Here is a 4,571-nt window from a genome sequence, read left to right as displayed (position 1 = left end):
AAATATCCTCAGCCAAATGAATCAATGAGAACAGAATATCAGATCTAGAAGACAGGATTGCAGATAGCAGCTCAGTGGCATAAGCGCTTGCCTAGCAAGCCTGAGGTCATGAGTTTGATTCTCGGTACCAAAAAAAAAAAAGAAAAAAATTAGAAAGGGATCACAAAAAACCAATCCAACAGTTGCAATATGATGCAGAGAAGAGCAAGATAAAATTGATTATAGTCAACAAAAAAGCAGGAGACAGCACAAATTATGTAAAACAAAAAAAGAGAGAGAAAAACTTATTCACAAAAGTAATGGCAGAAAACTTCCCAAGCATAGAAAAAGAATTTGACATATATAAGTGAGACATATAGAACTTCAAGTAGCCATGACCAAAATATTGATTCTTGATCCAAATCATGAGTCAGATTTTATCCTTAAAAGTAGATGCATGAAGATAATAGTGAGAGTAGAAGAAAGAAACATTTGCACAGGTGTAGAGAGGGCATAAGATATTACAGGATTTCTTGACAGAGCAGACGCAGGGTCTGAAAGATACTGAAAATAATTAGTGCCCATTTTGGAAGAAGAAGAGGACCCTGAGCCTCAACCAACTTCTCCAGATAATTTAATGTGACTAGTTCAAAGTTTAGAAAGACAATCTTGTTCTTTACATAGCAGCTGTGAAGCACTACAATAAGCATGATACATTTTAAAGAAAATATACAAACACACAGTATCAGGGAATTGAAAATAGGCACAATTAAAATAGCAATCAATGACAAATTAGAAAGCACCTGGAAAAGAACTGTCTGCTTTAATTGACAATGTTCAACATGCATGTTCTTGAAAACAGAGATTATACCTAGTCTTATTACACACGATCTGGAAAAGTGTTTACACTCTAAAAATGTCATTTGGCTTGGGAGGTTTGTGCATAATGGTGGTGGTTGTGTCACTTTTGGGTAAAGGTGGGTAGTTGGTGGCCATGGCCTTTGGGCTGGGATGAACCACATTCCCAGTTAAGGCAGGACAGCTGGCCTGAAACATGGCCAGTACAGTGGTAGCAGTTGGACTGACCACTGCTGCTGCAGGACTTGCAGGCTGTTATGTTTTACAAGCCATGAAACATATAGAGCCTCAAGTAAAATACGTTTTTCAGAGTCTACCAAAATCTGGCTTCAGTGGTAGCTATTATAGAGGTGGATTTGAATCCAAAATGACAAAACGGGAAGCCACATTAATACTAGGTGTAAGCCCTACTGCTAATAAAGGAAAAATAAGACAGGCTCATCAATGAATTATGCTCTGAAATCACCCAGACAAAGAAGGATCTCAAAATCAATGAAGCTAAAGATTTACTAGAAGGTCAAGCTAAAAAATTAAGTAAATGTATGACGAATTTTCAGTTCATACTAGCTTATGTATATGAGTACTAATTTTATAAAATAAAACCCTTCTGAGCTAAAAGAAATTTAAAAAATAAAAATGTCATCTGCTGTAACAGAGTTTTTAAGGCACAATCCATGTTTGGCTCTATGTTTAAATACACAAAGGTTAATTGTTAATTTCTCTATATACATTTAACTTTATAAAATAAATATCCTCCCACAAAATAGAAAGATTGCCCTCTAATTACTCTCGTGTCACACAAGAATTCAAGTGGGATTCCAATGCATGAACAGTACTGACTAAATATCACAAAGACATTGGCATAGATTTGATCCAAACAGGTCAGCCTCCCCTGGCCTATTTTGAGTCCCAATTTCCTTATCTATAAAAAAGCAAGTTTAAACATAAATGATATTGACCTTCTTCTACCTTAAAAATTCCAAACTTCTGGGGTTAAATGGATGTGAAAACAGGAGGGACTTGTGGCATAAGTAAATTTTAATTGAAACCTTAAATAAATAGATAATAAAACTAATAATTTTTCTTTCTGAGCTTCATATGTATGAAATTCATTAATTTATTTAACTAACATCTGTAAAACATTTACTAAGTTCCAGCCCTATCTTAGATGCTAGAAATAAAATCTAAACCAAAATAATTATACTCCTTTGCCTCACAGAGCTTCTAATACAGAGGGACAGATAAAGAGTAGAACACACCCAGTAATGTGTATACTCTGTGCCATAGTGGAGAAGTACAGGGCCTAGAGAGATGCGATTTAGACTGCTGGGTGAGGAAAGGATGGAGGGTATGTGGTCTCAGGTCTGCACAAATTGTCTGAGGCAAGAAAAAAGAGTATCTTAGAAACTACAACACAAGGCTGTGGTCACGGTACCACACAGACCTGTGGCATCTTCATCCCTGCTCAGTGAGACTTCACTTTGGTTCTGGAGTGTAAAGAGGATTGGTCAGGGAGTAAAGCTGAAATGGACAGAATATCTGCAAGATGCTGCCCAAGACACCATGTGGTTGCCATGGTGACGTGACAGAAGGGTGGTAGTGCGGGTGAGAAAGTGGGAAACTGGAGATCACGCATAGCAAAGGGACACTGAGACAAATGTTCAAATAAGATGACCTTCATAATCTGAAAAGCTATTTTGTCCTCTCATGCCTAGCAGATCGGTAAAGTGCAGTTCTGGATGTGTCTGTGGATGGATGACATATAGGCTCGCCAGCAAACTGGAGAGGGGTTTCCAGTTGTGGGTGGCACCAACTGATAGGCTTGCAGCCTGGACACAGAAAGGGAAAGAAGAAGGAAGTGCTCCTGTTTTGAAGAACTCCAGGCCTACATTGCCTTTGGACATCAGTGTCCAGGTGTCCAGTTTCTTCAGCCTTCCATCACAAGTCCACATGGTGACCCTACAGTGAGCTTCCAGGCCTTTGACCTTAGAGTGCTGCTGAGAAGCTAGCTACTGGATCCTCCAGCTCTCTAGCACATAGAGCATCATTGTGGACCCCCTCGCCTCTGATCCCACAGATGGCTGCTGGGCTCCAGACAATGTATGTTATGACTTGGCGGAAAGTTTGTCAGCATTTTGCTCATGTCCAGAGACTTTACCTGAGACTGAGATTAAGGGCAGGGGACAAATTAATCTGGCAGAAGGAATTTCAAGACAGTTGAATGTTGAGGCTGTGGCATGGATATTGTTGGGGGCTTTTAGCCAGATCTGTGTTGAGGAGCAAGAGCAAAGACCTCAGCAGAATGATTTAAAACATTGTGAGTTTGGCCAGAGAAGGAGCTCCAGTAAAGCTGTGGACTGCAAAGGTAGATCAGAGGAGATCTTGATTGCTAAGAAGGAACAAGAGACTAGAAAAGATAGCCCGAGAGTATCACAAGAAGCAGCAGTACTCCACTCTTGGCAGTCTCAAAGCTGCAAAAGTGCAAGACCTTGCTTTGAGGAAAAAGCTGCAAAGCTCCATGTTCCAGAACGGCGGCAGTGGCCACATCAGGTTCCAAAATCGTGGTGGCATACAGAATTTGTTCCTCAGGTCAGATGCAGAGCACTCAGCAGTCTAGGCACTCGACCCCTACAGCCATGAGAGAAGAAAGCCTGATACTGCTCCAGCTGGCGGCAGACCTGGGCAGCGTCCACATGGCACTGGTGTCAGGAGCATGCTAAATGCAAGAGTTGTGGAGTTAAGAAGGCTTCTGTCAAGATTGCAGAAGGCCTAGGAGCGTGGGCATTGTGCCCCTGAGAGGCAGGTGTGAGGCTGTGAGTGTGAAGCACAAGGTGCAGTGGAGAACCCAAAAGTTTGGAAAAGCCAGTAACATAGATTCTCTAAGGAAATCTGCAAGGAGGAAGCAAAGCCAGCCCAAGAGAGAACCCCTGGGAGCTATACCCACCAGAAGTGACATAAGGGTGGAGTCACCCAACTCCTTTGGAGCTCACAGTTTGCCACAGGTTGGGTGGGATGCTGTACATGAAACTACAAAACTTAACATTTGCCCTCTTGGGTTTTAGACTTGCTTTGGTCCCAATCCTTTGTATCCCCTGTTTGTAACTTTGGAATGGGAATGTCTGTCTTGTGCAGTTAAATGTTGCAAGTGTTTAACTTTTCATTTGTGCAGGGCTCCATGGCTAAGAGTTTACCTTATATCTCAGAGGAGATTTGGGACTTGGACTTTTCAGCAATACTGAATTGTTAGAACTTTGTCAACTCTTGGAGATGGACTAAATGCCTTTTGTATAAAGGAAGGTATATGAGTCTTTAGGGGGTCAGGGGTGGAATGTTATGGTTTGTGTCTGGATGTCACCTACAGGCCTCCTCTGGTCTTGGGAGGCAGGCTTTTTAGAGATGGCTGGATCTAGAGTTTGTGATTGGTTCATTGTCTCGTGCTGGGATTGGGAGGTGTGAGTGCTGCACCTGTCCTGGGGCAGGTAGCCTGCATACAGTACAAGGGAGGGAAAGAGCCCTGCTGCTCCCTTTTGCCCCCATCTGCACTTATTGCTTTGTTGTCTTCCACTGCCATGAACTGTTGCCCTCTGCCATGTGCCACCCTGCCCTGGAGCCAGCTGCATATGGACTGATACGTCCACAAACCAGGAGCTAAGTAAACCTTTCCTTCCTTAATTTTGGACATAGGGTATTTTGTCTCAGCAATGAGAGAAAAGTAACTAAGACAACTATTTTTT

The 4,571-nt window shown here is 42.0% G+C and overlaps 1 pseudogene; it reads left to right on the top strand.

Moving 5' to 3' along the window:
- The first annotated feature begins 1,033 nt into the window (after positions 1–1,033).
- On the top strand, positions 1,034–1,424 carry LOC102017447 (annotated as a pseudogene).
- The last annotated feature ends 3,147 nt before the right edge of the window (positions 1,425–4,571 follow it).

The sequence above is a fragment of the Chinchilla lanigera genome, unplaced genomic scaffold (genome assembly GCF_000276665.1).
Source record: "Chinchilla lanigera isolate Chin_1 unplaced genomic scaffold, ChiLan1.0 scaffold00071, whole genome shotgun sequence".
NCBI lineage: Eukaryota > Metazoa > Chordata > Mammalia > Rodentia > Chinchillidae > Chinchilla > Chinchilla lanigera.
This window is presented reverse-complemented; position numbering and strand designations above follow the sequence as displayed.